The sequence below is a fragment of the Anomaloglossus baeobatrachus genome, chromosome 8 (assembly GCF_048569485.1).
Source record: "Anomaloglossus baeobatrachus isolate aAnoBae1 chromosome 8, aAnoBae1.hap1, whole genome shotgun sequence".
Lineage (NCBI taxonomy): Eukaryota > Metazoa > Chordata > Amphibia > Anura > Aromobatidae > Anomaloglossus > Anomaloglossus baeobatrachus.
In genome coordinates this window covers 127,011,426-127,038,336 of record NC_134360.1, presented here as the reverse complement: position 1 = coordinate 127,038,336, position 26,911 = coordinate 127,011,426, and the positions used below count along the sequence as shown (strand labels likewise).

General features: G+C 48.4%; 1 protein-coding gene across 4 annotated transcripts in view; it reads left to right on the top strand.

Moving 5' to 3' along the window:
- Positions 1–26,911, top strand: part of LOC142249959 (P-selectin-like) — a 1,135,883-nt gene that overhangs the window by 266,092 nt on the left and 842,880 nt on the right. The gene's annotated exons all lie outside the window — the stretch shown is intronic.

Below are 26,911 nucleotides of genomic sequence, written 5' to 3'. Positions count from 1 at the left end.
GGCAGCCCGCGGACGGTCTGCATTTTGCTAAGGGGGAATGTGTCGCCCTGGGCAAGCCAGGGGACACGGGTCACAACACCACCACACCCCACACTCCAGGTAGGCACACCTGCTAACCAGAAATCCTTGTTGCCTTGCTCCAGGAGGTTGATGATGCACACCAGGGGGTGGGCCAGGCGGTTGGCTCCGCCCACCGAGGAGCTCACAACACTGGAGGCAGGAAGAAACCAGGCAGTCAGCTCAGGGAGGAGCAGGAGTGAGGAGGAAGTGGAAGGAGGAAAGTGAAGCCCAGGCAGGGCTAGAGTAAACAACCAAGAAGTGAAAGTAAGAGAAGTGTAAAGGAGAGAAGCCAGTAAAGTGACAGAAGGAAAGAAAAGCCTGAGAGCCCAGCTTTGTGTAGGGCTAGAACAGCAAGGTCAGCGACGGCGGTGACTGTTTGGAGGGGGACCGTTTGGAAGTTCCTGGAAGGACCCCGTTGGCTGTGTGCCCGGTGGTCTGGAGCAGTGTTCCGAAGGACAGTCAGCACCAGGGCAGGGGCCTCTCGGACCCCGGCAAGGCTAGGAGTCGCCAGATTTGCCAAATCCGTCAGTGACGGGGACGCAGCTCCCCCAGCAACCAAGTCCCGAGTGAAGGCAACAGCCCGACCATTACCGGGGAGACACCGCCACCGCCAGGGCACCAGTTTCCCCAGGGCCAGCGCCTGCGGGCAAAGTGTAGGGCTCCTCCGGCCCAGATTGCAGCCGGGGAGCGGGTAACCGGAGGGAATCCACCGCTACCATCAGACAACATAGGTGCAAAGAAGAGTAACGTCACCGTCACCTACCGGGAGTGCAGGTGCAGCCGTCTGTGGGACCGTCCTACCAGCCGTTGGTTTACCGTACAAACTGTGTCCGTGTCAGGCTGAGTGAGTACCATAGTGCCGCAAGGCACAGCGCTGCCCCCGCGTCCCTGCGCCCTCCAGGCCCTACACTTCACATCTCATCACTGGGCCCCGGGATCACCAACCCCTACCCACGGAGGGGCAACACAACACCTGGCTGCTCCCATCACCATCCCCGGGATCCCCATCCAAAGCAGCGGTGGTGCAATCACCACAACCGTGGGTGGCGTCACGAACTATAACCCCAACCAACACCCCCCTTTTCACTCACGGGCGAGGAGTGTCGCTCGAGACACCCCGGGATCCGTCCCGCAGCTCGAGCCACCAGGAGCAACTGCCGGACCCGAGCAGAAGGGGTGAGCGCGGTGTGCTGACACCCTCCTCCCCGCCCGCGACATATATATATATATATATATATACATATATATACTGTATATATGTGTGTGTGTGTGTGTGTGTGTGTGTGTATGTACAGTACAGACCAAAAGTTTGGACACACCTCATCTCTAGAACAACTGTTAAGAGGAGACTTTGTGCAGCAGGCCTTCATGGTAAAATAGCTGCTAGGAAACCACTGCTAAGGACAGGCAACAAGCAGAAGAGACTTGTTTGGGCTAAAGAGCACAAGGAATGGACATTGGACCAGTGGAAATCTGTGCTTTGTTCTGATGAGTCCAAATTTGAGATCTTTGCATCCAACCACCGTGTCTTTGACAAAAGGTGAACAGATGGATTCTACATGCCTGGTTCCTACCGTGAAGCATAGAGGAGGAGGTGTGATGGTGTGGAGGTGCTTTGCTGGTGACACTGTTGGGGATTTATTCAAAATTGAAGGCATACAGAACCAGCATGCCTACCACAGCATCTTGGGTGCTATTCCATCCGGTTTGCGTTTAGTTGGACCATCATTTATTTTTCAACAGGACAATGACCCCAAACACACCTCCAGGCTGTGTAAGGGCTTTTTGACTAAGAAGGAGAGTGATGGAGTGCTACGCCAGATGACCTGGTCTCCACAATCACCAGACCTGAACCCAATCAAGATGGTTTGGGGTGAGCTGGACCTCAGAGTGAAGGCAAAAGGGCCAACAAGTGCTAAGCATCTCTGGGAACTCCTTCAAGCATGTTGGAAGACCATTTCCGGTGACTACCTCTTGAAGCTCATCAAGAGAATGCCAAGAGTGTGCAAAGCAATAATCAAAGCAAAAGGCGGCTACTTTGAAGAACCTAGAATATAAGACATATTTTCAGTTGTTTCCCACTTTAAGTATGTCATTCCACATGTTTTAATTCATAGTTTTGATGCCTTCAATGTGAATCTACAATTTTCAGATTCCTGAAAATAAAGAAAACTCTTTGAATGAGAAGGTGTGTCCAAACTTTTCGTCTGTACTGTATATGTATATATACACTAGCTGTAGTACCCGGATATTGCCCGGGATAATACCTGTCTCTCTGTCTCTCTTCCAGTCTCTGTCTGTTTGTCTCTGTCTGTCTTTGTCTGTCTCTGTCTGTCTGTCTGTCTCTTTCTCTGTGTGTCTGTCTCCATGTGTCTGTCTCTCTGTCTGTCTCTTTACCTGTCTGTCTCTGTGTGTGTGTGTCTCTCTGTCTGTCTCTTTCCGTGTCTGTCTCTGTCTGTCTGTTTCCATGTTTGTCTCTTTCCGTGTTTGCCTCTTTCCCTGTCTGTTTCTTTCCACGTCTGTCTGTTTCTTTCCACGTCTGTCTGTTTCCCAGTGTGTCTCTTTCCCAGTGTGTCTCTTTCTCAGTCTGTCTCTTTCCCAGTCTGTCTCTTTCCCAGTCTGTCTCTTTCTCAGCCTGTCTCGTTCCAGGTCTGTCTTGTTTCAGGTCTGTCTCGTTCCAGGTGTGTCTCTTTCCTTGACTGTCTCTTTCCACGTTTGTCTCTTTTCCCATCTGTCTCTTTCCCAGTCTGTCTCTTTCCCCGTCTGTCTCTTTCCCCATCTGTCTCTTTTCCCATCTGTCTCTGTCTCTTTCCCTTTCTCTTTCCTTGTCTGTCTCTTTCCCTGTCTCTCTCCTTTTTTATTTCCCTGTCTATGTCTCTTTCCCTGTCTCTTTTCCTGTCTCTTTTCCTGTCTGTCTCTTTCCCTGTCTGCCTGTCTCTTTCCCTGTCTGTCTGTGTCTGTCTACTAGAGATGAGCCACCACCCTAGTGTTCGAGTTTGGTTCGGTTCGTCGAACTTGGGGTGTGTTCGTCGAACGTTCGTCGAACAGTTCGAACACCATTGAAAACAATGGCAGGCAAACACATACAAACATGCACAAACACGAATGCACAGACACATATAATGCTCACCTTACCTTCCGTTCCATCGCCGGCCTACTGGGACTTGCAGTTCGCCGGTACAAGATGTGTATCGGGTAACCATCGCGACCGATGCCGGAACTTCGGCTGCCAGAGTGCTGACATCAAAGGCAGGAGCCACTTGCCTCTGATTGGACAGCGCGCTGCCTTTGAGTACCCGATACACAACCTGTAGCGGTGAACTATGTGTATCGGGTAACCATCGCTACGAGGGAGGAACTTCCTCTGTCAGACACTACTCAAAGGCAAGCACGCTGGCCAATCAGAGGCAAGCGGCTCCTGCCTTTGATGTCAGCATTCTGGCAGCGGACGTTCCGGCATTGATTGCGATGGTTACCCGATACACATCTTGTACCGGGGAACTGCAAGTCCCAGGAGGCCGGCGATGGAAGGGAAGGTGAGGTGAGCATAATATGTGTGTGCGTGTATGTTTGTGTGTGTTTGTGTGTGTTTGTATGTGTTTGTACGTGTTTGTGTGTGTTTGTGCATGTGTGGAATGGCACAATAGGGGACCAGGATGGGACATTTAACAAGATGTGGAAGGAATTGTCTGCATTGCAATGATTTCCTATGGGAAATCTTGATTTGCTGAACGAGTAACTTGGTAAACAAACACACTCCAAGAACGGATTGTTCTTGTTAACCAAGGTTCCACTGTATTAACATTGAATGACAGTATTACTGTGAAAAGCCAGTTACACTTTTGGTGATCGAACCGTTATCGAACATAACCTCGAACTGTCGAACTTGAACCTAATTGTTTGCTTTCGTCGAACGACTCGAACATCGCCTAAAAAAGGTCAAATTTGAGATTGGCGAACAGTTTGATTCGAACACTGCTCATCTCTACTGTCTACCTCTGTCTCTTTGACAGTATGTCTCTTTCTCCCTGTCTTTCCCTGTCTTTCTGTCTGTCCCTGTCTGCCTCTGTCTCTTTGACTGTCTGTCTCTCTCTCTTTCCCTGTCTGTCTGTCTGTGTCTGTCTGTGTCAGTGTTCCGGGGTTTCAAGGTTGCTTCTGAATGATTTTGCCCTTGGTTAAAAAGGAGTTTCTGTGCTGTATGACCTACTTCCGGTTCATCTGTATAAAAGCCCTTCCATAAGCTTAGTCTAGTTGCTTGAGTATATGGCTTCCTGTCTACTCTTGCTCAGCTGCTCTCGTTACTTGGTTGCCTTTCTGGATCCTTGTGATTTACCCGGGGCTTCCTTGTCAGGCTGGTCTCAGGTGAACTCCCGACAGTATTGCTTCTACCAGCGGCTGGACGTCCCAAGTGTATGTAAGCGATATTACCGGATAACTATATTGTGAATGTCTTTCCGGAACTTTACCCGCATCTACTCTTTCTGCTAAAGGTATGTTTGGACTTATTGAACTTTGCCAGGAATAATTGATACCTTATTCGTGTGGACCAAAACCAGGGACTTATCACCCGGTCACACCGGTGTGAGGATTTGTGTCACGAACTTTGTTCATTCGGATCTACGTTACCTGGACTGATTATTTTCTGGACTATATTCGTAAGGACTGTGCTCAGCGACATATACTGTGTTTGTGTTTTGTTTCTGTGTGCTACAGTATATACTGGGTACATATCGTTGGCTGTGTATTATATAAATTCCTTGCACCAAGAACCCGCTTCTGCTCTTCATTGCTCTAAGCGATAAGAATCCTCAAGTTCATACAATAGTATTACATATACTCAAGCCATAAATAAGAGGACTTCGCTGGGGCAATGACGGAGACACGGGTGGAGAACCTTTACTCCATGATTAACTCCTTGCAACAGGAGATGGAGGCGGTACAAAATAAGGTCAGAGATATGGAGACTCAATTGGGCCACGATTACCAGGTATTTGGTCAGGCTCTTCAGGATGTACGAACCCAATTGGAGGTTCAGGAAACTGTACCCATTAAACCCGTAGCAGCCACCAGTATGCCTAAATTACCTCCATTTCGGTTCAGTGGCGATCAAAGTCTGTTCCGTGGGTTTGTTAACCAGTGTATGCTGTTTTTTGATGTACATGCTGATTATTACCGGTCTGACTGGTCAAACGTATTATGTATAATTATGTTGTTATCATCACAAACACTGGCTTGGGCTAATCCCATGATTGAAAGTCGTGATGCCCGTTTGAATAACCTGGATGATTTTTTAATAGCAATGGCACAAATGTTCGATGACCCTAATCGCCATGCAATCGCTGAATCGGCTCTGCTTTCCTTACGTCAGGGAAAGCGATCTGTCATCGAATATGTCACCGAATTTAAAAGGTTAGTGGTGGACACTGATTGGGGAAATAATGCGCTATTGTCGGTTTTCAGAAAGGGTCTGTCCGGTACAATCAAGGATATGTTGGCTCGTGCCGAGTCCCCACAGGATTTTGAACTGTTTCTCCAACACTGTGTGCGTATTGATACCAGTTTGACGGAACGCAGACAGGAAAAATGGGCAGCTCTAAACCGGGCAACCAACTTTGCTTTTCCTTCTAGGGAACCTTCTAACAGGAATCCACGGGAGGCTGAGGATGTTCCCATGCAAGTGGACTCTCTACAAAGGCGGGAGACCAACGAACATTGGTAACATCGGCTCCGTGAGCGTTTATGTTTCTATTGTGGCCAATTGGATCATTTTCTGATTAACTGTCCAAAATGTCCTAAGCGACCGAATAAGGTACTGGCAGCAGTAACGGCGTGCGACAATACGGACGTGGAGTCCGACATCTCTGAAGCAAGTATTCATCTGGATGCAGTATTTCCCTCGACATTGATGTCAATGTCATCTAAGGACCTGGAAGGAAAACACACCCATTGCTCGCTTCCAATTCAGATTCGGTGGGAGGGACAGGTAATTCCTACATCCGTTATGATAGACTCTGGGGCAGGGGGAAATTTCATGGACTCTTTTTTTGCCAGGAAACACGGAATTAAGACTCAACTAAGAGCCTCATCGGTTACCATGGAAATGGTAGACGGTTCTCCATTAGTGTCAGGGCCGGTTGATCAGGAGACGGTACCCCTGGAATGTGTGATGAAACCAGGTCATCAGGAGACTCTTATTTTCATGTTGATTTCTTCTCCCCATTTTCCGATAATTCTAGGAATTCCTTGGTTGCGGTCTAAAAATCCTTCCCACCTCAGAGTGGTCCGACCGTTAACCCAACAGTACCTGTTCCAGTAGCACCGACTGCGGAGTGCGCTGTACAGGTACCAGTTCTCCCTCCGGTTTATAATGACTTTGCTGACTATGTGATAAGAGAAAAGCAGATCAGCTTCCCTCACATAGACCATATGATTGTCCCATAGAATTACTTCCAGGGTCAGAAATACTGTTTGGTCATGTCTACCCATTGGCGGCCCCGGAGTTACAATCCCTGAAAGACTATATCGGCGAAAACTTAGCCAAGGGGTTCATTCGACCTTCTTCCTCACCAGCAGGGGCTCCCATCTTCTTTGTAAAGAAGAAAGATGGGACTCTGAGACCTTGTATCGACTACCGGGAACTGAATAAAATAACCATTCGGAACCGGTATCCGTTGCCGTTGATTCCCAAACTATTGGAAAGAGGATGACAGACCAAAATATTCACCAAATTGGATCTCCATGGGGTATATAATTTACTTTGCATACGTCCCAGGGACGAGTTGAAGACGGTGTTCAGATGTCGGTATGGACATTATGAGTATCTAGTGATGCCCTTCGGACTCTGTAACGCTCCTGCAACTTTCGAACACCTAGCCAATGATATTTTTAGGGATTTATTGGATCAGTTTGTGGTGATTTACCTGGATGACATCCTGATCTTTTCTGATTCCCCACAGGAACACCAGGAGCACGTTAAGACAGTACTTGCTCGTCTGAGGGATAACCACTTGTACATTAAGCTGGAGAAGTGTGAATTTCATTGCTCCAATATTCAATTCTTAGAATACGTTATCTCTCCTCAGGGGCTGAACATGGAGTCTGGCAAGATCCAGGCAATTCTAGACTGGCCAGAACCGGGAAACATCAAGGAGGTACAACGTTTTATCGGCTTTGCTAATTTTTACAGACGCTTTATCCGCAACTTTTCAGAGATTGTCCGTCCTATCACCTTGCTAACCAAGAAGGGGCAGACGTTTCTGTGGTCCGCCCAGGCCCAGGAAGCCTTCAATCATCTCAAGGTTTGTTTCACCTCGGCGCCAATATTAACACACCCGGATCCCGCACTTCCTTTTATTGTGGAAGTCGACGCTTCCGATTATGCACTATGGGCTATCCTTTCACAGAGGACCGGGGACAAGGGTCTCTTACCCCCGTGTGCCTTCTTTTCTTGCTGGCTGTCCCCTACAGAAAAGAACTATGACATTGCGGACAAGAAGTTGTTGGCTTTTATTTCCGCTTTTAAGGAATGGAGACACCACTTAGAGTGAGCAACGCTACAAGTGGTGGTTCTCACGGACCATTGTAACCTGGAATTCCTTTACCCTAGAACGCATACCTGGGGCCTCGCAGGCCTGCTAGGTCATTTGTTTTCTATGGTAGATTTTTATGCTTGCTCGTTCTAGGGTTAAATCTGCCAGGTGCCTGTCTCCACGGCAAGCTCGGTGGAGCCTATTCCTTAACCAGTTTAATTTCATTGTTACATATCGTCCAGGGTCACGTAATGGAAAAGCCGATGCCTTGTCCTGAATCCACGCTGTGAACTCCGTGCCCGAAACCTCGTCTCAAACCGTTTTATCAGATGCCAATTTTGTTGGAGTAATCCAGGACCGAGACTTGTGGAAGGACATCAAGTCGGCCTATGATGGTGATGTATTCCTTGCTGCCCCCCCGCACGATGTGACCCTTGTCCTTCGGAATGGTATGTGGGTGAGAGATCGACGTATTTATGTCCCGGAGGCTGTAAGACTTCGAGTTCTCAAGTTAGTCCACAACTCCGTGTTGGCAGGTCATAGGGGGGTACAGAAGACACAGGAATTTGAGTAGTTTTTTCTGGTGGCCTACCTGTTTGAAGGATGTGAAAGAATATGTCCACTCATGTGTGGTTTGTGCCCGGTGCAAAGTCCCTCGTGTTGCTCCTACGGGACTTCTCAAACCTTTGCCCGTACCATCTCACCCTTGGGGCTCCATCTCAATGGACTTTATTGTGGAGTTGCCCCTAACTATTTTGGTGGTAGTGGACAGGTTGACAAAAGCTGCTCACTTCATTCCATGTACCGGTCTTCCCTCAGCCACAGAGACAGTAGATTCAGTTTTCCAGAACATTTTCCGGTTGCATGGGGTGCCGGATGAGATCATCTCTGACCGGGGCGTGCAGTTCACTTCTAAGTTCTGGTAAGGGTTTTGTTCTGCACTTCATATTGATGTTTGTTTGTCTTCTGTGTACCATCCTCAGACAAACAGTCAGACGGAACGGACTAATCAAACCCTGGATCAGTACCTGCGATGTTATGTCAGCCATCTGCAGGACGATTGGTTGAAACTGCTTCCTTTGGCGGAATTTTTGTATAACAACGCTCAGAGCAGCTCCACTAAGGTAACGCCATTTTTTTCTAATTTGGGTTATCATCCGAGTATTCTGCCTAGGTCTCTGGTTGCTACTTCGGTACCAGCGGTTGAGGACAGACTAACAGAGCTACAGAAGAATCTGGAAGGTTTGAAGGACTCTTTGACTCAGGAGCGTTACTTGAAGTCGGCAGACGCTTACCGAAAATCGGCACCCATGTATAAGGTAGGGGACTCGGTGTGGTTATCCACCAAGTATCTAAAACAGGGTGTTCCTTCACAGAAGTTGGGTCAGAAGTTAATTGGTCCATTTAGGATCACCGGGATTGTGAGCTCTGTGGCCTGTCGGCTGCAGTTGCCCCGGACTTTGAAGGTACACCCGGTTTTTCACGTTTCCCTGCTCAAACTCGTTTGCCGTAATACATTTTGGGGACGTGTTATGCCTCCTCCTCCACTGGTGATGGTTGATGGTCATGAGCAATTTGTGGTTGAGGACATCATCGATTTTCGACTCCATCGGCATCGGCCTCAGTGTCTGGTTCGTTGGCAAGGGTACTCTCCTGAAGACGATTCCTGGGAACCTGTTGGCGACATCCAAGCTCCTCGGAAGATTGCTCAGTTTCATCAGCGGTTACCGGACAAACCTGGCCCTGGATCGTCCTGAGGCCATTTGGGGTGGGGGGATGATGTCAGTGTTCCGGGGTTTCCAGGTTGCTTCTGAATGATTTTGCCCTTGGTTAAAATGGAGTTTCTGTGCTGTGTGACCTACTTCCGGTTCATCTGTATAAAAGCCCGCCCATAAGCTTAGTCTAGTTGCTTGAGTATACTGCTTCCTGTCTGCTCTTGCTCAGTTGCTCTCGTTACCTGGTTGCCTTTCTGGATCCTTGTGATTTACCTGGGGCTTCCTTGTCAGGCTGGTCTCAGGTGAACTCCCGGCAGTATTGCTTCTACCAGCGGCTGGACGTCCCAAGTGTATGTAAGCGATACTACCGGATAACTATATTGTGACTGTCTTTCCGGAACTTTACCCATATCTACTCTTTCTGCTAAAGATATGTTTGGACTTATTGAACTTTGCCAGGACTAATTGATACCTAATTCGTGTGGACCAAAACCAGGGACTTATCACCCGGTCACACCGGTGTGAGGATTTGTGTCACGAACTTTGTTCATTCGGATCTACGTTACCTGGACTGTTTATTTTCTGGACTATATTTGTAAGGACTGTGCTCAGTGACATTTCATGTTTGTGTTTTGTTTCTGTGTGCTATATGCTGGGTACATATTGTTGGCTGTATATTATATAAATTCCTTGCACCAAGAACCCGCTTCTGCTCTTCATTGCCCTAAGCGATAAGAACCATCAAGTTCATACAGTCTGTCTCTTTCCTTGTCTCTTTCCCTGTCTGTCTGCCTCTGTCTCTTTGACTGTCTCTCTCTCTGTCTCTTTCCCTGTCTGTCTGTCTGCCTCTTAGGGCGGCTTTGCACACTACGACATCGCAGGTGCGATGTCGGTGGGGTCAAATCGAAAGTGACGCACATCCGGCGTCACTTGCGATGTCGTAGTGTGTAAATCCTAGATGATACAATGAACGAGCGCAAAAGCATCGTTATCGTATCATCGTTGCAGGCTTCGACATTTCCATAATGCCGGTGCCGCAACAGGTACGATGTTGTTTCTCGCTCCTGCGGCTGCACACATCGCTGTGTGTAAAGCCGCAGGAGCGAGGAAAATCACTTTACCTGCCGCCGCCAGCTATGGAAGGAAGGAGGTGGGCGGGATGTTTACATCCTGCTCATCTCCGCCCCTCTGCCGCTATTGGCCCCCTGCCGTGTGACGTCGCTATGACGCCGCATGACCCACCCCTTTAGGAAGGAGGCGGGTCGCCGGCCACAGAGACGGTCGCAGGGCAGGTGAGTGCATGTGAAGCTGGCGTAGCGATAATTTTCGCTACGCCAGCTATCACACGATATCGTACCTGCGACGGGGGTGGGGACTGTCGCGTGCGACATCGCAGCATCGGCTTGCGATGTCGCAACGTGCAAAGCCCGCCTTACTCTGCCTGTGCCTATGTCTGTCCGTCTCTTTCTGTCTCTCTCTATCCGTCTTCCCACTTTCATCATATTACCTCACACATAAGCTTCTTATACTAACAATTTATTTAATTCCTATAGCAACCACTCACAGCTGCTATTAATAGCCTGTAGCTCGCAGCTCCATTGATTTTAATGGAGGTAGGTTTTTTTGGAGAGTAACTGTAAAGCGCGGGGTTACATTTTTCCCATCAAAACATAGTCTATGACATTCTTTGAGTCACATGGGCTGTCTGTGCAAAATTTTGTGATTGTAAATGCGACGGTGTAGAATACTTTAGTGGACATACATACACACACATACACACACATACACATACACATACACACATACACTCAGCTTTATATATTAGATATATATGTATATATAAATGTGGCACCGCTGAAGCTTCAGTCACCACAGGGCATTGCATTTCATTTACAGTGCGATTCTTGGACTTGAGTGATGAAGGAGTTAATCACTGGTGATGTTTTCGCACTTACACAAAACATCTAGCTATGAGTCATTACTTACACAGGAAGCTGGACAGTCTGGGAAATTCCAGGTTACCCGGGCAACAGCCACTAAGAGTCATCTCAAGGGTAGGGGCACGAAGTGAGTAAGAGAGACACAAACAGTTTTTCACTAGAGAACAGTCTGAGACAGCGAATGAACAACAGGTCCCCTGGAGGGAGTGCTACACTCTGGTCCCCTCAGGAGGACTGCCCGGGATGTGTGCTTAGGAGCTATCTCGGGGAACGAGGAGAGAGTACCAGAACATCATAGGACTTTTAGTACCACGGCTACTATAGAGAGTGCTTCACAGAGCTTCTATAACTATGACCAGCCAGACTGGAAGAGGGCGAGAGACAGAGGCGACCGGTGGAGATGGTGAGACAGAGGAGACATAACAGCTGGGGGGGAGCTTAATCGCTTCCACAGTGCAAGCCCAGTTGGAGTGCAGAAACCTCGTTTGGGGACACCTTCACGAACTCTAACAAATTTGCAGGGGTTGGGGATTTCATGTCCCATCGCCCACCACCCACTTTTCTGGAGCACAGTGACATATGGGTACCGGGGTCGGGTTTACAGCCAGGCCCCATGTCGAGGACCCTCGTCACCTGCATATGGGACGTGACACTTAATGTGGACAGTGGAGTCCCCAAGTTGCTTCAGGCCACGGGGAGCTGCGAGTCAGCGCAAGAGGAAGGTCTCACACATTTCCACAGTCAACGGTGATTGCCTCTGATTCACCCGGGACTGGCTGGAGTTCATCCATATCGGTGAAAAACAGCACCTCCCGGGTCCTTTAAGAACTGTGAGTAAACAAAGTTTGAACCGCAACCCCGGTGTTGTCCTTGTCATTGCCGGCACCGCTGCCCTGCGCTTTGGTGCCATCAGCCGTCCCCATCATTCTCATCCTCCCTGGGGCTTGCTCCACCTGTGGGGAGCTGGACTATCTGGGCTGCATTAACATCAGCCACCGGAGGAGAGCCATAACAGGTGGCACTGCAAAGCATCCCCCATTCCTATCCAACACCGCTCCTAGAAGAGGAAAAAAGTCGCAAGAAGGGTCCGCGGTGGAGGAGACCAGGACCCCCATCACTGCTGCAACCGGTGACACGCTTCCCGGGGACCCTTCACCCTCCGTCCATCCCCCTTTGCACCGGAAACCCGTTCGTTTGTCCTTTACATGTAGCCGACTGGGCCACGGAGCCGGGTCAGACCAGTCACAGCAACCCCATGAAACCACTGGCCAGGTGACGAGTAACCCCTGAGGCCCCGTTGGGTGCTACATATACAGCTCTGGCAAAAATTAAGAGACCACTGCAAAGTTTATTTATATTTTATATATATATATTTTATTTATATTTTTGAGTAAAATGTAAATTGTTCTTTTATTCTATAAACTACTGACAACATAGCTCCGAATTTCCAAGTTATAAATTTTGTATTCATTTTCTGAAAATGCGAAATGGTCAAAATAACAAAACAATTCATTGCTTTCAGACCTCAAATAATGCAAAGAAAGCAAGTTCATAATCATTTAGAAACAACAATACTAATAATGTTTTATCTCAGGAAGAGTTCAGAAATCAATATTTTGTGGAATAACCATGATTTTTAATCACAGCTTTCATGCGTCTTGGGCTGGCATGCTTTCCACCAGTCTGTCACACTGCTTTTGGGTGACCTTATGCCACTCCTGGCCAGTAGAATGAGGTGCAAGGGTAAAAAAAATGTTTTTCCTCTGTGGATCACTCAAATGAGTATTAATTTAAATTGGGATCATGTTTTGAAGATAATCACTTTTTTAAAGAATTTTCTTGTGTGTTTATGAAGTTAATAAAAATGTATCTTTTTTACAAACATTTGGCACTGACTCAAAGTTCTCTGGGTTCTAATTCATGTTGGAAGTCATAGGGTATCAATATCTTGAAATGTATTTTTTGAAATTTTTGTGTTGTGTTTTAATGCCTTACTGTGGCCATCGTCAAGCCCCAAGGCAGTGTACCTTTATAGCAAATACTACTCACCCTCACATGTTAGCTAGCTTTGATCAAGACTAGTGATGAGCGAGTACTAAAAAGCTCGGGTGCTCGAAGCTCGGGCCGAGCCTCCCAAGATACTCGTGTACTCGGCCCGAGCAACGAGCCCAATGTTATCCTATGGGAGACCCGAGTATTTTTGTGAAATGACCCCCCGGCAGCATGGAGAAACCCTAAAAATGTTACAAAAGTCTCAGAAGAGTGCTCAAATGACATGGCAACAGCATGGGGAAGACCCCTTGAAGCATTTATCACTGAAAAGTCACAGCTGTGAACAATTTTGTCCGCGTTTTACGCCATTTTTACGGACTCACCAGAAAACCTTCCAAAATGACCCCAAAATGATTTTTCATGGCGGAAATGTTAAGGGCACATACCCAATAGTGAGATAGAGCTGGTGTATGTTACTTTTTGAGATTAATACATGAAAGATTTTACGTGAAAACATTGTGTGGCACTCCGATGTCCCTGAGAAGAGACGTACATGAAGGCCTCTTGAGTCTAATGTGCCCATTTTGAGGAAGTGAGTCTTTGTAGTATTTTCCTTTGCCAGGGCAGTCCAAAATTGTGAGGTTCACCAATGCCCCTGCATACAGACGTGCATGAGGGCCTGTAAACCTGAAGTGCCCATTGTAAGGAAGTGGGTCTATTGTAGTATAGCCCTTAGGCAGGGCAGCCAAAAATTGGGAGGCTCCACATTGTCCCTGGATAGAGACGTGCACGATGGCCTGTAAACCTGAAGTGCCCATTGTAAGGAAGTGGGTCTATTGTAGTATAGCCCTTAGGCAGGGCAGCCAAAAATTGGGAGGCTCCACGTTGTCCCTGGGTAGAGACGTGCATGAGGGCCTCAAAACATTAAGTGTCCATTGTCAGGAAGTGGGTGTATTATAGTATAGCCCTTAGGCAGGGCAGCCAAAAATTGGGAGGCTCCACGTTGTCCCTGGGTAGAGACGTGCATGAGGGCCTCAAAACATTAAGTGTCCATTGTCAGGAAGTGGGTGTATTATAGTATAGCCCTTAGGCAGGGCAGCCAAAAATTGGGAGGCTCCACATTGTCCCTGGATAGAGACGTGCATGATGGCCTGTAAACCTGAAGTGCCCATTGTAAGGAAGTGGGTCTATTGTAGTATAGCCCTTAGGCAGGGCAGCCAAAAATTGGGAGGCTCCACGTTGTCCCTGGATAGAGACGTGCATGAGGGCCTGTAAACCTGAAGTGCCCATTGGAAGGAAGTGGGTCTATTGTAGTATAGCCCTTAGGCAGGGCAGCCAAAAATTGGGAGGCTCCACGTTGTCCCTGGGTAGAGACGTGCATGAGGGCCTCAAAACATTAAGTGTCCATTGTCAGGAAGTGGGTGTATTATAGTATAGCCCTTAGGCAGGGCAGCCAAAAATTGGGAGGCTCCACGTTGTCCCTGGGTAGAGACGTGCATGAGGGCCTCAAAACATTAAGTGTCCATTGTCAGGAAGTGGGTGTATTATAGTATAGCCCTTAGGCAGGGCAGCCAAAAATTGGGAGGCTCCACGTTGTCCCTGGGTAGAGACGTGCATGAGGGCCTCAAAACATTAAGTGTCCATTGTCAGGAAGTGGGTGTATTATAGTATAGCCCTTAGGCAGGGCAGCCAAAAATTGGGAGGCTCCACGTTGTCCCTGGGTAGAGACGTGCATGAGGGCCTCAAAACATTAAGTGTCTATTGTCAGGAAGTGGGCGTATTATAGTATAGCCCTTAGGCAGGGCAGCCAAAAATTGGGAGGCTCCACGTTGTCCCTGGGTAGAGACGTGCATGAGGGCCTCAAAACATTGTTCCCATTGCAAAGGAGCGGGTCTCCTGTCGTTGTAATGTCCATTCTGCAAAGAATGGGCGAAAAAATTTACCACTGGGGGTATACCTGAAACAAAGGCCTAAGTATTGCAATTTGTAACGGTCATCATCATGGTGGCGCATGAGGAGAAGGAGGAGCAGTCCAGCGATTATCCAAAGTCCAGAAGTGTGTACCCATGGGTGAGTGGAGGTACATGGCAAACTTTAAATTCCGCTCTCATTTGCTGGTGGTGTGGTGAAGTCTGGCCCAATCCAACCCTTGTTCATCTTGATCAGAGTCAGCCTGTCAGCATTTTCAGTTGACAGGCGGGTGCGTTTATCTGTAATGATTCCACCTGCAGCACTAAAAACACGCTCTGACAAAACGCTAGCAGCAGGGCAGGCCAGGACTTCCAAGGCGTAGAGAGCCAATTCATGCCACGTGTCCAGCTTGGATACCCAATAATTGTAAGGCACAGAGGAATGTCGGAGTACAGTTGTTCGATCTGCAAGGTACTCCTTCAGCATCTGGGCAAACTTAGGATTTCTTGTGGCACTACCCTGCACCTCAGGGGCTGTGGTACATGAGGGGCTGAGAAAACTGTCCCACATCTTAAAGACTGTTCCCCTACCTCTGGCGGATTGGACTTGTGCCTCTCTCGGCTGTACGCCTCGGTTGTCCACTGATTCATGACCTATGCCGCTAGCGTTTTGTGAGGGGAATGCTTTGCCTACTTCCGTGACTATGGCCTTCCGGAACTGCTGCATTTTGGTTGACCTCTCCTCCACGGGAATAAGAGACAAAAAGTTCTCCTTGTAGCGTGGGTCTAACAGTGTTACCAACCAGTAATGATTGTCGGCCAAGATGTTCTTAACGCGAGGGTCACGAGACAGGCAGCTTACCATAAAGTCAGCCATGTGCGCCAGACTCTTAACAGCCAGGACTTCAGTAGCCTGACCAACAAGATGACTGAACATGCTGTCCTCCTCCTCCTCCTCCTCCTCCTCATCTACCCTGTCCTCTGGCCAGCCACGCTGAACCGAGGATATGACTGGTGTGCATGTCATATCCTCAATTTGGCCGGAGAGTTGCTCCATGTCTTCATCCTCCTCCTCGTCATAGTCCTCCACTGCACGTTGTGATGAGACGAGGCTGGGCTGTGTGTTATCATCACCCACACCCACTACTGTTTCTTGCTGCAACTCATCGCGCTCCGCCTGCAATGCATCATGTTTGTTTTTCAGCAGAGACCGTTTTAGAAGGCAGAGTAGCGGTATGGTGACGCTAATAATGGCGTCATCACCACTCACCATCTTGGTGGAGTCCTCAAAGTTTTGGAGGATGGTACATAGGTCTGACATCCATCTCCACTCCTCAGGTGTTATGTGTGGAGTTTGACCCATTTCCCGACGGCTTAGGTGATGCAGGTACTCAACAACTGCCCTCTTCTGCTCACATATCCTGACCAACATGTGCAGAGTTGAATTCCAACGCGTGGGGACATCACACACCAGTCTGTGAGCCGGAAGATGCAAACTGCGCTGAAAGCCGGCAAGGCCGGCTGAAGCAGTAGGTGACTTTCGAAAATGTGCAGACAGGCGGCGAACTTTTACCAGCAGATCAGACAGCTCTGGGTATGACTTTAGAAACCGCTGAACCACGAGGTTGAGCACATGGGCCACGCATGGAACATGTGTCAGCTGGCCTCGCCTCAAAGCCGCCACCAGGTTCCGGCCATTGTCACACACGACCTTTCCTGGCTTTAGGTTCAGAGGTGTGAGCCAGTGATCTGCCTGCTGTTTCAGAGCTGTCCACAGCTCTTCTGCATTGTGGGGTTTGTCACCTATGCAGATTAGCTTCAGCACAGCCTGTTGCCGCTTCGCCGAGGCAGTGCTGCAGTGCTTCCAGCTTGTGACTGGTGTGGAGGGTACAGTGGATGAGGATGCGCAGGAGGAGGAGGAGGCTGAAGAGCATGACATTCCGGAGCTGTAGAGTGTGGGTGAAACACTGACTGAGGTAGGGCCTGCAAACCTTGGTGTGGGAAGGACGTGTTCCGTCCCTCGCTCAGACTGGGTCCCAGCTTCCACAATATTAACCCAGTGTGCCGTCAACGAGATGTAGCGGCCTTGCCCACAAGCACTTGTCCACGTGTCTGTGGTTAGGTGGACCTTGGGTGAAACAGCGTTGTTCAGGGCACGTGTGATGTTTTGTGACACGTGGTTATGCAACGCGGGGACGGCACACCGGGAGAAATAGTGGCGGCTGGGGACCGAGTAACGTGGGACAGCTGCCGCCATCAGGTCACGGAATGCTTCTGTCTCCACCAGCCTAAAAGGCAACATTTCCAGCGCAAGCAGTCGCGAAATGTTAGCATTTAGAACTGTGGCATGTGGGGTGTTGGCAGTGTATTTGCGCCTGCGTTCAAAGGTTTGCTGAATGGATAACTGAACGCTGCGCTGGGACAAGGACGTGCTTGATGATGGTGTTCTTTCTGCGTAGGCAACTGCAGGTGCAGGAGTGGAGGAGGCTTGTTCGCAGGCAGCATGGACAGGGGATTGGCTCGCATGCACAACCAGCGAAGACGTAGCAGTGACATCAGCAAGCACTGCTCCTCGACTCTGTTGTACTTCCCACAAAGTCGGGTGCTTGGCTGACATGTGCCTGATCATGCTGGTGGTGGTCAGGCTGCTAGTTTTGGTACCCCTGCTGATGCTGGCACGGCAGGTGTTGCAAATGGCCTTTTTTGAATCATCTGGATCCAACTTAAAAAACTGCCAGACTCGGGAAGACCTAACATTTGTACAGGTACCTTGTGTCGTCGTGTTGTTCCGGGGAACGGTTGCCTGACTTCTGCCTGGGGCCACCACCCTGCTTCTTACTGCCTGTTGTGATGCTACGCCTCCCTCCCCCTGTGCACTGCTGTCCTCGCTCTGCATATCCTCCTGCCAGGTTGGGTCAGTTACTGGATCATCCACCACGTCGTCTTCCTCTTCCGCACCCTGCTCCTCCTCCTGACTTCCTGACAATTGTGTCTCATCATCGTCCACCACTTGTTGAGACACGTTGCCAACTTCGTGAGAACGTGGCTGCTCAAATATTTGGCCATCTGTACAGACGATCTCCTCATGACCCACTTCAATATGAGCTGGCGAGAGGCCAGAATGTGTGAATGGAAACGTGAACAGCTCTTCCGAGTGTCCAAGTGTGGGATCATTAATGTCCGAGGAGGACGTGTACTCAGCCTGGTGGTAGGAAGGAGGATCAGGTTCAGAAATGTGCGGTGCAGTATCACGGCTACTGACACTTGACCGTGTGGAAGACAGAGTGTTTGTGGTGGTGCCAATCTGACTGGAAGCATTATCTGCTATCCAACTAACAACCTGTTGACACTGGTCTTGGTTCAAGAGCGGTGTACTGCTGCGGTCCCCAAGAATTTGGGACAGGACGTGCGAGCGACTAGATGTGGCCCTTTGTTGTGGCGAAATTAGAGCTTGCCCACGACCTCGGCCTCTGCCTGCACCACCATCACGTCCACTTCCTTGTTCCTTGCCAATGCCCTTGCGCATTTTGCAATGCTGTGCACTGCTGACGTGTATATTCACTACTTCTGCGTTATATCAAAGTTTGTGGAAATTGCACACAAGTGCACCTGTACGCTACCACCCACAGGCACACACGTGCGGTTTTAAAAACCAAGCACGGACGCAATAAGAACCTAACAGGTTTTTTTGGGGAGCGACAATTACAGACAAGTCAGACACTATCTGGACTGTTTTACACTGTGTACACCAGCCCCAGATATGATGAAGGCTGGTATACGGTCACCACTACCCTGCCTGCCTGCCTGCCTGTATACTGGTACAATAGTCCTGACAAGGACTCTTCTGGTCACTAGCCTGTATTCAGACCTGGCTATACCCTGCCTGTATATAGCAACAATAGTCCTGAGAAGGACTCTGCTACTGTACTCCGACCTGGCTATACCCTGCCTGCCTGTATACAACTAGAATAGTCCTGAGAAGGACTTTTGGTCACACTGTTTGCAGCCCTGCAACTGAAAAAGCTATAAAGGGCCGCAAAGCTTTCCCTGAATCAGCGACACTCTCCCTGCACTGACTGTCTGGATAGCTGTGAGCAGAGCACAGCGCGCCGGCCGGTATAAAGGCTCGGTCACGCTGTGCAGGCCGGCCAATCACTGCAATTCCACAACTAACAGGGCTGTGGCATTGCAGTGGTCTGCCAGCCAATCCCTGCATGAGGGCTGGCTCTCAAAAGAGCGCCAACATGCAGAAATGAAGACCACGAGTACAGCACGAGTATCGCGAGATTACTCGGTCCCCGCCGAGCAGCCCGAGTACAGCGATACTCGTGCGAGTACCGAGTAGTTACAAGCATGCTCGCTCATCACTAATCAAGACGTGTCTTCTGCTGATGCACAGCCTCTCCTCTGCCGTTGTCACTGCTACTGCCAGTAAAGTTCCGACCTTTAAGACTTATATATATGTACCGCCCCACGCTCGGCTGCAACTGAGCCGCTCGGATCCGGGCTCGTTGGTGGGTGGCTTGAGCACCTCCGGACCCGGGGTCACTTCGCTCTGAAAGGGTGCCGGCACTAATTAGGGGGGTGGTAGGTAGGTGTACGGCCGGAGCCGTGTTTAAGTTCGTGACGCCACCCACGGGTTGTGGTGAAGTTGGACACCACCGCTGCGGTTACGGGGCACCTGGGGGAGATGGTTATGCAGCAAGATGTTAACCCCTCCATGGGCAGGGATGATGGCCCCGGGACCCGTTGGGGAGAGTAGCTGGGCGGTGCAGGGCGGTGTGCGGCCGGATGGCACTGTTATACTCACTGTTATTGACACACACAAGTCTCTGGTAAACAAAGTTGATGGTGGTCGGTGCCCGCAGCCGGCTGCGTCTGGTCCCCCACCCAGTTCGGTGGTCTTTGCCTTTCTCCTGCACTGTGTAGTGTATTTGGGCTGCTTGCGCTTCAGCGACGGGAGTCCGCTCCCCGGCATTGTGTATGTCGGGAGAGCCATTTTGCTTGCAGACGCTGGCCCGTGGGATTTCTCTGCCTGTGCAGTGGCTTTCTATCCCCCCTCGGTGGGCTGTTGTCTTCAGTCGGGACTTGGGTGGGAAAGGACCTAAAGTCCAGACCGCAGTCAGTCAATTAACTCAGTCCAGTAGCTTCTGGACCTCGTTTCAGGGTCTGAGTGCCTCCCTGTGTGCTCCGTTGTCCGAGTCGGTTCCCCGGGTCGGTACCGGCGGGCCACTACCCTTTCCTGGTCCACCACGGTTTCACCGAGCCATCTTCCTGGCTCCTGCAGGCTAAGGCCACCATTTGCCTCCTAGCCAAAGGTGCCTGGGCTCCAACCCCGGCACCTGTCAGACGCCTTCACTCCTCACTCCACTTAACTCAACCACTCCACTGCACTAACCACACTGAACTAAACTGTGTTTTCCTGCCTCAGGCCCTCTGAACTCCTTGGTGGGCATGGCCAACAATCTGGCTCCGCCCCCTGGTGTGTTCATCAAGCACTGAGAGAGGTGACTAGGTTTTAATGGTTGGCTGATGTTACCTTATTGGGGGACAGGTGTTGTGCGGGGGTCTACCTGTGACTACCTGGCTAGTCCTAGGCATCACATATACTGCTACCCATCAATACACTTCTTAAGACATTTCTTGACCCCCTGCATATCTCCTATTTAGTAACTATCTCAGATATCACTACACATTTGCATTATACATTTATAACATAACTTAGGAAACCAGCTGGCATCTTCATTGCATCTTCAGTAGGCTCCGAACAGAAGAAAATTTCAGGGAATGGCCAGTACATGCCAACTGCGGCTGGAAAGTTGATGCCAATCAATTATTCCAGTGGAAATGGTAACTTTCTTTTTTTTTCTTTTAGAATTTTTTTTTATGGAATATTTTAATAATAAACATTTTTTTATAAAAAAAAGAAGTCACCATTTCCACTAGAATAATTGATCGGCATCAACTGTCCAGCTGCAGTTGGTACGTACTGTCTATTCCCTGCAATATTCCTGAGTCCTGTCTTTCTGCAGCTTCCAGTACCTCTGCTACCTGCCTGTGCTCTACAGTACCTCTGCTACCTTTCTGCAGTCATCAGAATGTCACCTGTCTGCCTATAGCTTCCAGTACCTTTGCTACCTGTCTGTGGTTTACAGGACCTTTGCAGTCTACAGGACGTCTCCTGCCTTCCTGCGGCCTCCAATAACTCTACTGCCTTTCTGTGGTGTCTAGGACCTCTGCACCTGTTCTGCGGTCTCCAGAATGTCTCCTGTCCGCCCACAGTTTCCAGTATATCAGCTACATGATCCCAGTTTCCTGTTGACCTGCAGTCTTTAGTACCTCTGTTACCTGTCTTTCGCATGCATACTCTGTCTGTTGCCCCAATTCCCGTGACTAGAGTGCCAACCTAGACCTTGGGCTTCTAGGATCCATCTTACCGAGTGAACCTAAACACAAACCACGAATCTTAGGATTAATGGGAACCCCATTCCCATAGACAATGAATGAATAAATGCTATGCATTTGGGAACGTATCGCTATTCAAACCCTGAGCTCAGCACTCTGTTCACAGCCTTGTTTTTTGATCAGCAGGACTAGCTTTTTTTAATTTCAGTGCCTCAATAATGTAAAATTTGCATGCTGTATGAAATTATGAAATTCAATTCTTTGCTGCTAAATTCAAAGCAAACATTATTGTATTAGAAAGTTCATAAAGCTCATTTTGAAGTTTGCAGTCAAGCTTTATTACAAGTTCATGAAAAGGTGTCATAGAAAACTGGAGAAAGTTCAAAGAAGGCTAGAATTGGAATTAGTTATGGGAGATATTAGTTACGGGAAGGAGATTCCTAAAACACTGACATTCTGCAATATAATTGTTATTCTAAGTGCAAAACAGGATGCTAGTATTCTGCAGAACAATAGCTGTTCTCATTACTTTTGGGGGTTATATAATGAAGAATAATGTAAAAGTCAAGTAGAACCTAATCTTGAGACTTACAGGAAGTAACACTATAGTCTACTTGTGTACTGTAATTGTCGCGGGCGGAGGGGATGCGCTCGCCATGCATCGGGTCCGGAGCTTCTGCTGCTGCTTGGTGGCTCGAGCGGTGGGCCGGACCCGGGGACTCGAGCAGCGCTCCTCGTCCACGAGTGAAAAGGGGGTGGTTTGGTTGGAGAGATAGTTCGTGATGCCACCCACGGGTCGTGGTGATAAAGGGCACCACCGCTGCTGGTGACGGGGATCCCGAGAGCGATGGTAGAGAGCAGCTAGGATGTTGTCCCCTCCGTGGGTAGGGGTTGGTGATCCCGGGGCCCGATGGTGTAACGGGGAGGCTGGATGGCTGGGGTGCAGGGTTGCAGGAGCAGCGCGGCGCGGTGCCGGATGGCACTGGTGTACTCACTCAGATAGTCAATGACAGAGTCTCTGGTAAACCAATCGGCTGGATGGACAGGTCCCGCAGCCGGCTGCAGTGTTTGTGCTTTCCCCAGACAGGGTGATAGTGGCTGTCTTTCCCTACACCTTGTTAGGATGTTCTGACTCCTGTGGTTGCCCACTGGTAGTCCGCTCCCCGGCGTATAGGTACCGGAGGAGCCCGTTTTGCCCGCAGGCTCTGGCCCTTGGATCTCTAGCCTTTGGCGGTGGCTGTGTATCCTCACGATGTAGACTATTGCCTTCTGTTGGGTCTTGGTTGTTAGGAAACCCCTGGGGTTCCGGTCACACTCGGATTTGACAGTTATCGGCGGCTCCAAGCCTAGTCGGGGTCTGATGGCCCTGCCTTTGTGCTTAGCTTCACTCCACTCCCCGGCTCGGTACCGGCGGGCCACCGCCCATCCCCAGTCCTACGGTTCCGCAGAGATCCAATAACTCCTGCAGACCGCCACCACCGTCTGCCGACCTTGCTGTTTGTGTCTGGGCCCCTACCCAGACACCGACAGTTTTTCCTCCTCAAACTTCCACTGTCTACTCGAATCTCTCCACTACTGAACTGAACTGCCTGTCTTTCCCGCCTCCAGACCTGTGAACTCCTCGGTGGGTGAGGCCAACCGCCTGGCTCCGCCCCACCTGGTGTGGACATCAGGCCCTGGAGGGAGGCAACAAGGGTTTTTGTTTGACTGGTGGTACTGTCCAGGGGAGGGGGTGTGTAAGGTGTTATGTCTGTGAGTACCTGGCTAGTCCAGGGTGTCACATTATGTGTAGTTATTAGTTAACCCAGTAATTTAATACATTTCTGCACCAATAAGCTAAATACAGTTCTTGAGTTTTTACATTGGCTTTAAGGACATTTTATACATGCATTTTAACAGCATTTTTTCAGCTGCACTTTTTGTCTCTTTTTGGTGTGTCATGTTTTTATTTGGTTAGCTCCTATTACCTACCTTTGATAAATACTTACTGATAAGGTCATATGTATATTAAATGCATTTTCATTGCATTTCTGCAGCAGAAAAGCAATTAAAATACATTTGTGGGTTTTTTTTATCTGTAGATTTTCCTAATCTCAATTAAGGGAATCTGTCAACACTAGAGATGAGTAGAGTTGAGCACAGTTCGTGGTTCGAGGTTCTCCAGTTCACGGTTCGAGTGATTTTGGGGGGTGTTCTAGATAGAACTCGAACTCGAGCTTTTTGCTAAAAGTTCGGCAGCTAGAGTTACGCTCGAGAATGGTTCGATCGCTATAAATGTGGCTTTTCACAGTAAGGCTATGTGCACATGTTGCTATCTGCATGTGTCCTGCGTCCCCAGCACAATCCCTCTCTCGGGGGGCGTCACGCTCCCCGGCTGTCACAAATCTGCGGCGTCTTTTCCTCTTTAGAAAATGGCTGCCGCTTCATTAGTCAATTAGTTATTCCGTGCTTTCCCCGCCCACCGGCGCCCATGATTGGTTGCAGTCAGACACGTCCCCAAGCTCAGTGATAACTGTCTCACTGCAACCAATCACAGCCGCCAGTGGGCGGGTCTATATCGTGCATTAAAATAAATAAATAAATAATAAAAAAAAATGCGGTTTCGCCCATATTTGATACTAGCCAGGATAAAGCCGCATGGCTGGAGACTGGTATTGTAAGGATGGAGAGCGCCACGGTATGGGGAGCCCACCACCCTAACAATATCACCCTGCAGCCACCCAGAATTGCCGCATCAATTAGGTGCGACAGTCCTGCGAGACTCTACCCGGCTCATCCCGAATTGCCCTGGTGCGGTGGCAATTGGGGTAATAATGAGTTTAATCATGGCAGGTGTCTCCCCGAGATACCTTCCATGATTAAACTGTAAGTGAAAGTAAAGAAACACACACTGCGAAAAATCCTTTATTTGGAATAAAAGACAGAAAAACAACTCTGGTTTACCCCTTTATTAATCCCAAAAATACCCCCCCAGGTCCGAAGTAATCCACACGACAAGGTCAGCTCTGCTCTCTTGGGATGTAGTGGCTTCGTAGCAATGAAGCAGAGACTTCAGTCAGCACAGCAGGCTTCAAGATTAGAAAATTTGCCTATCTCTTTTGTAAGAATCAATAGACTAGTGGATAAAGCGCCTGCCTAAGAAGCATAATGTCAGGAGTTCTAGTCCTGGTAAAGAATTTTTTTATTTTTTTTTTTATTTATAATTTCAAATTATTATCCATTTATAAAGTGAAAGTAAATAAAGACACACCGCGAAAAATCCTTTATTTGGAATAAAAGACAAAAAAACACAGTTTCACCATTTTATTAAAATCCACCTATACCCCTCCAGGTCCGAAGTAATCCCCACGACAAGGTCAGCACTGCTCTCTCGGAATGTAGTGGCTCCGTAGCAGTGAATTGACTCATGCAGTTAGCAGAGACTTCAGTCAGCACAGCAGGCTTCATGATTAGAAAATCTGCCTATCTCTGTTGTAAGAATCAATAGACTAGTGGATAAAGTGCCTGCCTAAGAAGCATAATGTCAGGAGTTCTAGTCCCGGTAAAGATTTTTTTTTTTTTATTTATAATTTCAAATTATAATTATTATCTATTTATAAAGTGAAAGTAAATAAACACACACTGCGAAAAATCCTTTATTTGGAATAAAAGACAAAAAAACACAGGTTCACCATTTTATTAAAATCCTCCAATACCCCTCCAGGTCCGACGTAATCCACACAACACTGTCATCTCTGCTACAGAACACGAGAGCTCTACATGAGCTTCACATAGCAATGAAATGAATCATGTGGTCAGCTGAGACTTCAGAAATCGAGACTTCAAGACTACCAAATGTGCCTACAATTCATATTAGAAGCAATAGCTGAGTGGATAGAGTGCTCACCTAGAGAGCACAAGGTCGTGAGTTCTAGACCTGGTAAATTTATTTTTTATTTTTAATAAATTATATTTATAATATATTTATAAATATAATTTAATTATGCACTGAGGGGAGGAGCCGGACATCAGCTGTGAGCTCTATCTCTCTCCTTTCTCTCTCTCTCCTTTCTTTCTCTCCTTTCTCTCTCTCTCCTTTCCCTCTCTCCTATCTCTCTCTCCTTTCTTTCTCTCCTTTCTCTCTCTCCTTTCTTTCTCTACTTTCTCTTCTCTCTTCTTTCTCTCTTTCTCTCTCTCTTCCTTCTCTCTTTCTCTTCTTTCTCTCTCTCCTTTCTTTCTCTCTCTCCTTTCTTTCTCGCTCTCTCTCCTTTGTCTCTCTCCTATCTCTCTCTCCTTTCTTTCTCTCCTTTCCCTCTCTCCTTTCTTTCTCTTCTTTCTCTACTTTCTCTGCTTTCTCTTCTTTTTCCTCTTTCTCTTCTCTCTCTTCTTTCTCTCTTTCTCTCTTTCTCTTCCTTCTCTTTCTCTTCTTTCTCTCTCTCTTTTCTCCCTCGCTCTCCTATTTCTATTTCCTTTATTTCAATCTCTCCTATCTTTCTCTCCTTTCTCTCTCTCCTTTCTTTATCTCATTTCCCTCTCTCCTTTCTTTCTCTTCTTTCTCTACTTTCTCTTCTTTCTCTAATTTCTTTTCTTTCTCTTCTTTCTCCTCTTTCTTTATTCTCTCTTCTTTCGCTCTTTCTCTCTTTCTCTCTCTCTTCCTTCTCTCTTTCTCTTCTTTCTCTCTCTCCTTTCTTTCTCTCTCTCCTTTCTCTCTCCTTTCTTTCTCTCTCTCGCGTCTTTCTCTCTCTCCTATCTCTCTGCTTTCTTTCTCTCCTTTCTCTCTCTCCTTTCTTTCTCTCCCTTCCCTCTCTCCTTTCTTTCTCTTCTTTCTCTACTTTCTCTTCTTTCTCTACTTTCTCTTCTTTCTCCTCTTTTTCTTTTCTCTCTTTTCTCTCTCTCTCTCTCTCTCTCTTTCTTCTCTCTTTCTCTTCTTTCTCCTCTTTTGCTTCCTTCTCTCTCTTCTTTCTCTTTCTTGCTCTATCTTCTTTCTCTCTCTCTTTCTCAGACCTGGCGATGATCAGCTGATGCGGTCACCTGACGGCATCAGCTGACACTATAAGTCGAGCGGTGAGGCCGGCTTTTTACCGCCCGGCCGGCTAAACTATCAGCTGATGCTGTCGGACAGGAATTTGCACTAAAGTGTGTAGTTTGTTTGGGTTTTTTTGCACCGATGCATCAGCTGATTGTATAAAAGCCATTTAAACAATCAGCTGCTGTGTCATGTGAATCAGGCCCTTGAACCTGACACATCATCTGATCGCTTTGCCTTCCAGAAAACCGATCAGATGATATTGGATCCGGATTGGACGGCGCGGGACCCTTTACCCAGGATTACTGCGGAGGGGAGTTCTTTATTTCAATAAAGATGGAGTCACTAATTGTGT